Genomic DNA, 11885 nt, shown 5'->3' on the forward strand with positions numbered 1-11885 from the left:
TTTAGCTAACTATCTTTTCAAATACATTCTCTAACAAACTCTCTATTCTATGTTTCATTTGTAGAGTCATTTTTTCGTAACTACATGTAGCTAGCGATTTGATATTCATCTAAAGTAGCTAGTCAATAATTGAGTTTGATGGAGTATGTTTCTATAGTTTTGTGTTATGAAATAGCCAAGAGAAAGCTCTAATGAGCTTGATAATGATACTCTTATGATCAATAGTTATAATTCATACCATAATAAGTCACAATCAAAAACCATTACTGAGGCATATAAAATTTTCCTAAACGATAAATTGTTTGTCAATTTTATATATGCTATAGCGATCCCGGTTTTCCCTTCATTGTTTAATTGTATTTCAGACTCAGTTCCGTGGATGTGTTGTTGTCTTTTTCCCGTTTCCATCCTTTACTCTTTGTATATAAGTCTTGGGTCGTGTTGGGTAGGTTTAAAACAGGTTGGTTGTGTTTGGAAACCAAGGGTTAGTGTCCATTAAATTTTCATAATGGTTCATTTAATATCCTTATTAGTGGTTACAAACTTGTTCATTTAATATCCTTATTAGTGGTTCATTTAATATCCTTATTAGTGGTTCATTTAATATCCTTATTAGTAATTCAGTTACTATCCTTATTAGTGGTCCATTCATATTCAAACTTGTCCTTTCAAATTCCAACTAGTATGTTACACCAAGTTGCCTATAAATTGAGCCCACCTCTCAACTTCTATGGTTCTTCCCATATCTCTCTCCATTTGTTTTTATAGATTTTGAGTTTAGATTAAGAGTGTTTAGAGTGAGAGTAAGCATTTTCATAAGGGATGAGAGGAAGGAGAATAAGAGAGAAATCTTAAAAGGAAGAGGAAGGGATGGCTTGCTCTTCATTTTGATTCAAAAATTATTGGGTTTGGAGCACCTTCAAAATCCTTCATCTTCTCCATTTGGTCTCTTCATTTGAGGTAGGGATTCCTACTCATCTTTATGAGCTTTAACCTAGATGTGGGCTTTTGTTTAAATGGTTTGATTTGGGAAGTTAGGGTTTTGAAATGTGCTATTTTGAAAAGAGGGGTTTTGTTTATTTGACTCATCCATACGTGTTTTGGGTCCAAAATAGAGATTGTTGATGTTGTTAGTAATATTTGAGCCTTTGGGTCAATATTGGAAAAGGGGGGGAGAAAAGCCCTAATTTTTTATAAATTAATTTATATAATAAATTTTGGAAGATATGGAAATATGAAATTGAGTTGAATATAATGAAATTTGCTCATTATGAGATGGAATGGTAGAGTTGGATTACATTAATCATTCACTTTTAAAAATAATGACAGTTTATCTGTTATAACAATTATTACTTGCTTAGAAATAATTGTTTTGGGCTACCGGTGGAGGGTAGTCTTGAGGGTTGTAGACAATGCATGGTGATTAGGCAAACTAAAACTAATCAGTTGAGTATGCTATTGAATATGGCGGTTGGTATAATACATCAAATTTTTGTATTGATTGATCGAATTTGTACATGATAATCGCTCATATACATTGTTTTGTGTGGGAGGAGATGGGGGATGTACTCCATGGTTTATTGGAAGATGGGGGATGGACCTCTAAACCGGATTTTTGTTTGATATTGATACAGCACTAAAATGTGTATCATTTGTGAAGTATAGAAGCGTTTTTGTTTGATATTGATACAACACTAAAATGTGTATCATTTGTGAAGTATGAAAGTGTTTTTGTCTGAGATTGATACAGTACTAAAATGTGTATCTATTATGAGGTATGAAATGTTTAAAATGAGTTATTATCTCGCCTGAAATAGAAATACTGTTGATATGAGATGTGATCTCATTTAAATTGATTGGCCAAGTTTTGAGTCATAGTTATGAATTGAGAATTTGATAAGAAATGGAAACTGGAATAGAACATGGACATATTAGTCATGGTATTGTAATGTGTTATAAGTTGTTGTGTAAGAGTTAAACGTTTATCAATTGCTAATGTTTTAGTTTCTGTTCATACTATGTTTAGCATATCTCTACTGAGCGTTGGCTCACCCTATATGGGACATCATTTTCAGGTACAGGTGTTATGCCACCTCCAAGGATGTAGCTTGGAAAGCTTAAGGCTATTAGACCACCTTTTGTTGTTTTGTTGTATTACATGTATGTCAAGCCAAGGGCTTTCTTTGTATAGAGTTTGCACTCTCTTTTTGCAACCAAGCGTTGTCTTGGGAAGTTGTAAGCCCATAGGGCGATTACTTTTATTGTCAATATGTAATACATTTTGTAAGAACACTCTGATGATTATAATATAATATCTCTTTCCTATATCTTGAATGTATGATATTATGGGTTTATTTTGAGGGCGTTACAACTTGGTATCAGAGCGTACCGGGCTCGAATACTTTGGGTACGCGGGAAGTGGTTAGTACCACAATGGGTTTGTCTCGCTTATTAGAGACTTATGTATGATGTTAAGTGCTTATGTTTATGTGACTATATGGGTATGGAATTTAGTTTTTAGGATGTTGACTGGATCCTTGGGTTTCTGGGAGTCCTGTTGGAAAGGCACTTGATCATTGCCGTTTCTAACTGGAACTCTAGCAATGCCGCGGGACGGTCATTATCCGGAAATGCGATTCGTAAGTGCTTATATGATTATGTGCTTATGTGGAGTGAATTACTGTTGTTTATCATTTAGCACGCGAGTGAAATAGCTGCAGCACCTTTGATAATGTCCTAATATCTTTGTTACCTTTACTAGGATGCCTAGACGAGGAAGTTGTGATTTCCCTTCTTCCACACGGGAAGAGTTGCGGAAATAGTTTGTGGAGTTACGCCAAGGTACTACACCTTTGGTACAGTTTGAAGCATGGTTTTCTAACCTGTCGAGGTTTGCCCCAGAGTTAGTGGAGACAGAGGAACTGCGTTGTTCGAAGTTTGAGAGTAGGCTATGTGACGACATCTGAGAAAGGATTGCGAGGTCTTGGCATAGGAGTAACAGTGTGCTTGTTAGGGCTGCGACTCATGTGGAGGCAGCGGTGCTAGCTATGGGCCAAAATAGAGAGGAGGCCATTTCGGCGACTCCTATGATTCAGAGTGTTGATAGGCCTTTTAAGAGGCAGAAGGGTTTTAATCCACAACAATTTCAGAGAACTCAGCCTGGCTCTACTTTTCCAGTGCCGAGTCTAGATTTGGGAAAGGGTGAACGAAAGGTTGTCACTTGTTTCAAATGTGGTCAGCTGGGCCACAAGTCCCCAGCTTGCCCACAGAGGAAGAGGGCTGGGTTGGCAGTTCGACCAGTAGTTGCCCCACCAGAATCATCTAGCTAGCCACGTTTTGGGCCGATCGAATGTTCAGTGAGGAAGCAGTCGTTGGGGTCTTCATCAGCTCAGACTTTGAACCAGTCTCGTGCTCGGGAGCCGCTTACTTGTTGGGTGTGTAATCAGCCGGGTCATAACCAACGTTTCTGTACTCAGCCAGGGGCTTCTTTGGGGGTTTTGCAACCTAGTCGGGCTCAGTTTTATTCGACCGGGCAGGGGCAGTATCGTTTTGGGGGACAATCAGGCCAGATTTCGAGGGCCTCAGGAGAGTCGAGTTCCCAAGCCCCAATTGGGGAAATATGCAGTTGTTCCAGGTGTGGCCAGTTGGGGCATACCAATAGTTCTTGTCCGTGGCCTGTAAACTCGTAAGATATCTTGGGTTTGAGAATGACCAACTTTAGCAGTCCAGTGGGGGACAATAACAATGGTAGTACCAATAGTATGGTTTTGTTTTGACTAATCCGTTTTGTAATCGGTGAATTATCGTTTTGAAATCCTGGGTTCTGTTGTGTAACCAATGTGTTTTGGGAATGTTGAAACATCAAAACTGCTTGTTTATATATATATATATGTCTGTGTTTATTAATTTCCTTGGGTTAGGCGAACTGGAGCATGTCTCATTTGAGGGAGTGTTAGCCCCTTGTTAAGATTGTGGTTGTTGTCATCGGGAAGTGGCGTGTTGTGAGCAACTGGTATTATATCCCGGGTAGTAGTATAATGGATATTCTCTTAAGTTTCAGGATTCTTTTGCTATGTTTAAATGCATTAGGTTTGTACCTTAATACTGGCTAGGTTAGGAGATGTTGTCGGTAGGGTTGGTTGGGTGTATAACTCGTGGTTAGGGTGTGACCCGTGAGTAGAGTCACAGTGGTATGGTGTTTGCAAATGAAGGTTTGAGTTGATAGCGATGAGGGTAAGGACTCTTACTCTTCTGGAGAGTTAGGATGGTGAGTCTTTGAAAGCCTTGTTGGTGACATGCGATTGCACCGGGGTTCGGTTCTAAGCAGTGGTTCAGTGGTAGTGGTGGCAAATGATTTGGCACAAAGGCTTAGTGTCTTGATTGTACTCTCAAGACGAGTGACAAGTAGGATGCGGAATAAAGAGTAGACCCTATAGGTCATTAAGGGATGAAGGTACTATATTTGCTTGTGTTCGGTACGAACAGTTACGTGGTAGTGATAAGTGTCGCGGCGTGGTAAACCCTTGTTAGCTAATTCGGTACAAGGGAATGAGTATGCAAATTTTGTTATTATAAGTTCAGTCGAGGTGGCGAGTGAAATCCCTGAATGAGGGAGTCAGTATGGGCGTAAGATAACTTGCAGTAAGTGAGGAGGTTTTGCCTAGTACGATGCGTGATAGTGCTTGGTTGTATGTTGTTCATTATTCTCTTAAATCTGTCCCAAAAAAACACATTTGGATCGAGAAAAGAAATTGGCAGAATTTACTATGAGTTTGCTAGAAGCATAAACTATGACTATGTACGATTCAAAAAGTTATCTAATATGTTCTAGTTTAGCTGATCCAAAACAAAAACAAAAAAAAGGTTTAACTCTCGTTCTCTATGCTTTCTCTCAATCTTCCTATTGCTAATTAGCACATGCAAATAGAAAATTGGTCAATCACATTCAGCAGTTAGCACCTCATATTTTTATCAAAATATTATTTGATTACTCTGTTTTCGATTATCACATTTCCGTCAATATTAAATTAAAGTTTTAAAGATAAAAATTTAGGATTGTTATATTTTTAATGAGAAAATTTAACGAAAAATTTACCTATAAATTTTATCTTGAAGAATGGTGACCTGATTAGTCCTAAGAGTTTTCTTACAAATTAATTAGTCCCATTAATTTTGAAAAGAGAGATGTAATATATTATTTAAAAATTAAATTTATTATTATACCTTTATTTCTATTATATTTTATTCGAATAATATATTTTTAATTGTTCTATTTTTAATATTGTTTCTTTGGAAAAATATCCTTTGAGCTCATGAATTTTAATCAACCTCATTAATGACAAATGAATAAAAAATGATATTGCAACTTAACATAATGTAAAAGCTTCATTCTCAAAGTTGAAAGTAAAAATATTAAATTGAAATTTTGATAAAAGTGTAAAAAGCCTAATTAACAATAGAAAATCTTAACAATATACTATACCTTGATTCTATTGCCAAATTGGAGTTAAATCTTTTAAGCTCGTCCAATGTAGTTAAACGTGATTCAGATTCCACTCGAACCATTGGATCATCCGAATGCCATAGAAGGCAGCAATCAAGAGAACAATACAGTTGCAGACAGAACTGAAAAATTTAAAAATCTCCTAAATATTGATTTGTGATTATGCATCAATTTTAACTAGTAAATAGCAATCCCAATCAAACAATAAAAAATAAATCAACACAACGATTTTACGTGAAAAAATCACAATTGGAGCGCCTCCAATTACGATAAAAGAAACCACGGGCAAAAGCTACAAAACAATCCACTAAGAAGGCATAACAGAATTACACAAGTGTACTCTCAATTACCTAGCGAATCTACACCCGAATTGAACTGACCCCTATGTGTCTCTTCCAGCCCCGTCTTCACCTCAGAATTGTCTTGCCCAGCGCTGAATCCACAACGCCGATGTCGAATCACGACAATGAGCCACTCCAGAATTCACCAAAGCTTCAGGGCCAAATTCTCCGAAATCCACTGAAAAACTACTTTCTCTTTTGTGAATAAAACAAACCAAACCCATTGATATAATCCACTCAATTCATAATATAAACTCTCACAGATATCAAAGGAAACAAGCAAATAAGCTCCAGATGAAAACCCTAATATCCAATAAGAAGATCTGGAAGCCATACCCTAAAATCTGACTGAACTGCACCTTTTATAGCAAACAGATCCGTGATCTTCGCTCGAGCGGAAGAATACAACTCACAGCACTTTTGCAGGAGAGTGAAACTTCTTAAAGGTCGTGATCTCTGCTCGAGTGCAGGAATGGCTGCTCAAGAGCGGAAAAATACAACTCCCAGTACTTTTGCAGGCGAGTGAAACTTCTGAAAGGTCGCGATCTCCGCTCGAGCACAAGGATGGCGGCTCGAGCGGACAAACAACATCGATTGCAATTTTGTTTCTAGTTTCGGCGGCGCTGCCCCTCGACCCCGCCTGGGTACTGCCTCGGACCAGTCAAGAAATGTTGCCCCTTGGACCCCCACGAGCTGACCGGTCAGCTCGATCCCCAACATAGTCAGCGAAGTGGCAAAGATGATAGGATTAAGCTCACAAACTACACTGCATAGGCGCAATTCGGGTTGGATTCGCATCTAAAAACTCATTGCCTCACTGAAATAAAAGAAAAAATAAAATTACAACTGAAAGGAGTTTTGTCAAACGAGAATTGCCAAGAATAAAAACCTAACAGGAACGAACTTCATCACAAAACAAACTGGGTTGATGGGATTCGGTGGTATAGTGATAGCTGCTATATTTGCAGCTGTTTGCTCTTTGTCTAATGAATATCATGGGAGTGAAAGGCTCATACTCAAAGTTGGAGATATATTGCACCGTAACAAGTGGCCATCTAAATTATTTTTGTTCATATTGTTCACATTTAGGTTTTCATCGGGTTTTCTTGTGGCAGCGATTCCATTATGGAAATGGTTATGTGTAGCTTGGTTTTTGTGCTCCTTTCGGATATGACTAACCCAACAGTTCGGACTCCCGTTGTTCTGAATCTGATTTCACAAGTGCAATGTGAAATAGATGAACACAAATGAGTCCAAATCCAGCAAATCTTTTAGAAAAATCAATTATGAATCAAAAATGCCAAAAATGGACTGTTTTGCCAGATTATAGAGTTGTCACCTAAATATTTTTGAGAAATTTAGGAAACCTGTGACTCGTGTCGAAGGCCATTAGTCCGTCACCATCAAAGTGTCTCGGCTCGGGAACTTAGGTATAAGAGGAGAAGGTTATGAATTGAGCACCCTTCTCACTCGATCAAAGATCGGCCTCTACCAATCACGATGTGATTTTTATTTACATTATATGCTCTTGTTCTGATTATTAGGCTAATATTACTGCGTGATGCACACAAGTATATAGATTAATTTGCAAAATTTGGAATACTTTGATTTTATGTTTATTTGAAAATTGTTTTGAATACTCGTCACTTGAAAAAGTGAGTTCGTATGTACATTAGCCAATTTATCCCAATTTGAACAAATTAACCTTCATCCACCGGCATTTAAACAAGTATATCACTTAAGCAATTTGCCCCATGGAAAGCATGCTCGATATGGCAATAATCACACGCAATGCAAGATGCTAGAGCAATAAACGCTCACCTAGTACTCCAAGGCAGGCAAACAAAGCAAATAATTAGAAGAAGTGCATGCTCCTAACTTAATGCCATATGACTAATGCGATGCACACATTTATAGGATGTTTAATGGGCTTGGCTATGAGCATGGTATATGATTCAATTCAAGACATGCAATAAATCACGTTTTCAAACAATGATGTTGAAAATTGATATTGGTTAGTATGATGAGTCGAACCCAAATGCACATGAAATGAGTGTATGCGAACATGGGAATTCTAAGTAAATATGATGCTCTATACTACCATTATAAGCGAGTAAATAAAAAGGAGAAAGAAGTGGGGTTGGAAGACATACACACATTATTATATATTTTGCCATCGTGCAAGAGGGTCTGAATAAATGTCCGAGGGTTCGAATAAATGTCCAAGTGTCCGAATAAACTAACTATTACAACACCAAATGAATGAATTAAAGACCTAACTAGTTAACCACTTTATTACAACAAGGATAATAATGAGAAATGAACTAGCTAACTAAGTTAACTAGCTACAACAAATACAAATAAATAATAATAATTACAACAATAATAATTAACTCCAACAATAATAATTACAATGATTAACATCAAACAATAGCAAGGATGCATAATGCTGGCATGAGCAGTTCCCAAAAACTACTCTGTCTGCTCAGACTTGCTCTGTTTCACCTTCAGTCACCGCCCTTTGTTTCTGCAAAAGGTTACTGCTTTCCACACATTGGAGGCCAGTCGGCCCCCAATGAGGCCAGGCGACTCAAATTTTCATGCCAAAGTCTGTTTTGTGCTCTGAGCTGATGATAGTGCAGACAGACCCTTTCTAGCCCTGTTTATCCATTCTGCTCTTCTCTATCATGGGAAACCTTAAGAGAAGAACGAAGTCATTTCCAAAACCATCAATGAGCAAGTTGATTGCTTGACGATTTCAGACATGATTTTGGACAAAAATCAATGAATGCCATGAACAACAACCATAACTCCCTCTTATCATGGACTGAGCTCAAAGAGGGAGGTAGAGACGCTTCAAGGTTCATCAAAACATCATGAATTGACGTATGACGACCCTTGACACGATGGACTCGGCATAACGTTTGGCCGAACAAAAGTAATAGAACTCATTTTCTTTATGTTGGTTGGTTCATTTTAAGCTAATTTTCTTAGTCCCTTCTATTCTTTAATCCATTTGTCCGAAAGTGATAATTAAGTCCACTAAATGAGAAGAAACGTCAAACGAGAGATGATCCTAAACATGAAAGAGAGATCATGCCATTGACGGTGAACCTCTGTAGAGATTAAGCCATTGAGCATAGGTCTCCTTTTCATGCTTTGAATAACCATCAATCAGTTGAAATAACCCTCAAACAAAAGAAGAAAAGAAGAAAAAAGGGAGGTTGTAGAAATAAATGCTAGATTGCTTCTTAAAATGATACTCTTGACATGAAAATTAAGCAAAGAAAAGCTATCCAAGCATGAGTACACAACTCAACAAGCTAGATATGAGGACTTACAACACAATAAGCTATATATTCAAAGCAAACTGTAGACACCCCATTTTTGACGGCCCTTTAAGACTTGGATGTTCTTGCAGGTACATCCGATAGTGAGTCTGATTGCTCACTGAACGCTTGAAGTCCACGGCAGAATGCCACAGGTTTGAGCTTTCCAAATCCTGCATCTATTTTGTCTCATTTTTGGACCATGCTTAGGTCTTTTCAGAATGAAGTTGTTGATGGCCTGTCGGCCATCCTTGAAGGCTGCCGGCCATGGATTTTGGCCTGCCGGCCGTTGATGTGCCTTGCCGGCCATCAATGAAGCCTTGCCAGCCATCACTGATGACCGGCCGGCCATCAGTGTTTCCTGCAGATATTTTGTGATATTTTGTGCCAGCAGTTTGCACAAGTTCATGCATCTTCCAACACGTGTGTGACTGGATCTTTGTGAGGGAATTTTGTATTTTCTATATATAGGACCCCTCTCTTGCATGTGGGGGGGGGGGGGGTAGAAAATTTGAAGACAAAAAACTCTCTCTCTCTCTCTCTCTCTCTCTCTCTTACAATTTTATGCCTTGAAGCTTGTTTTCTCTACACTTTTGCATATACTTCCTTGATAAAAGTTACTTCTCTTTGAGTTGAGATTCTTGGAGACTTGATTTGAGCTCTAGCAAGTGGTTTTCGCTTGGATTTGTGCCTAGAATTGCTCTTTGCTTCAAGAGGTAGTTTGCTTACTTTGTTCTCTTGTTTAGCATGCTTGTTTTCTCATCTTTTTAAATTGTTTTGAGGCTGGTTTTGAACTAAAAAACCTTTATTTTTATGACTTGAAAATGGTGGTTTGAAGCCCTTTTTTGTTAAGGAGTTGTCCACCATTTTGCTTCTTAGCTTGTTAAGCTTTTGTGCTATTATTCACCACTTTCAAAACAACTTTTCTTGACCTTTTAACCACTAAATCTCAGAGGTTTTTCAGTGGTAAAAATCAACTTTTGAAGTCCAAAATTGGAGGGGTTAGCCTCCACTCCTTGTGTCTTGTTTGCATGCCTAGTTAGCCTCATATGTTAGTTTATTATTTTAGCTTTTTGTGGCTTGAGTCCATCATGTTTTTGCCTCTGAAACAACCTATGTTAGCTCTGTTTTGGGCTGGTTAGTTCAGTTGAGGCTTGTTTTGTATAGTTGTAGTGTTAATTCCTTCACTAGCTTGATGTTTTAATACTTTAATCATCATTATTTTGAGTTAATAGCATGATTTAGTGTTGTTTTGCACTTCATTTCAGCATCTAAAATCTCTGCAATCTCCCTCCATTTTTCACTCTTTTGTTTGCTTTGAAAGTGGTTTCAAACCACTGGTTTGCCTAAGTGTGAAATTGAGGTGTTACACCTAATGATTTAATCCCTTAGGGGGTTCATTACTAACAATGTAATGCCTCTTTCATGCCCAAGCAACTTGTTGTTTGAGCCATCTTTCCATTAGAAGACACTCATTTTTGGACTTAATGGATTAAAGAATGATTTGGTAATTAAAATGAGTAAACAAACATGCAAGTGAAAGAGGCTAGATAAGCATTCTTTATGTTGCATTGCATGTGTTCAAATCGGACGTTAATTTGAACACAAGGCAAATAGGAAATTTCATACTCAATAGTGATGAAATGTGCCATTTTCCTTGGTCTCCATTGCCCTTGATCATGCATGATAATGTGATGGTTTTTTTAGTCATATTTATGCATTTATCGAAATTGTACAACTTGGATCTTTGGCCATCACGCAATGAAATTGCTTGATTGGTGGTTTTGGATCTAAATGTGTCACTCCTTTGAGACTTTGAAGTGATAAGAAGGGATATAGTACAAACATACCCCTGGAAAAACCTTCATTTTGCTCTGTTTGTGCTCTATTGCAGTGTAGTGACTTAGAGCATCAGTGGCCGGTAGTGTCTCATCAATGGCTAGTAAGGCTTCATTTCGGGCCGGCAGTGCACCCCTTTGGCCGGCAGATGGCTGACAGCAGCCATCCACGACCGACAGGCCACTGGTGTAACCCTTAATAAAGATTTGGTAAGTTAGAGCAGAAAGTTTCTGGAGTATGCCCAACCCTGCAAACAGAGCCTCTCGGGAGCAAAACAGAGGACTTTTTCGGGGCAAAAACCGAGCACATGCATCTTTCACTTCCCGAGGCAGAGCTGTGGCAGTATAGTTTAATGCCTTGCATGATTAGTTAAAGTGTGCATTTGTTTTAATTAATTAGTGTGCATTTTCAACATCATTGTTTGAAAACGTGATTTATTGCATGTCTTGAATTGAATCATATACCATGCTCATAGCCGAGCCCATTAAACATCCTATAAATGTGTGCGTCGTATTAGTCATATGGCATTAAGTTAGGAGCATGCACTTCTTCTAATTATTTGCTTTGTTTGGCTTGCTTTGCAGTACTAGGTGAGCGTTTATTGCTCTAGTATCTTGCATTGCGTGTGATTATTGCCATATCGAGCATGTTTTCCATGGGGCTAATTGCTTAAGTGATATACTTGTTTAAATGCCGGTGGATGAAGGTTAATTTGTTCAAATTGGGATAAATTGGCTAATGTACATACGAACTCACTTTTTCAAGTGACGAGTATCCAAAACAATTTTCAAACAAACATAAAATCAAAGTATTCCAAATTTTACAAATTAGTCTATATACTTGTGTGCATTACGCAGTAATATTAGCCTAATA

The sequence above is a fragment of the Camellia sinensis genome, chromosome 11, assembly GCF_055761805.1.
Source record: "Camellia sinensis isolate YWXY chromosome 11, ASM5576180v1, whole genome shotgun sequence".
Taxonomy (NCBI): domain Eukaryota; kingdom Viridiplantae; phylum Streptophyta; class Magnoliopsida; order Ericales; family Theaceae; genus Camellia; species Camellia sinensis.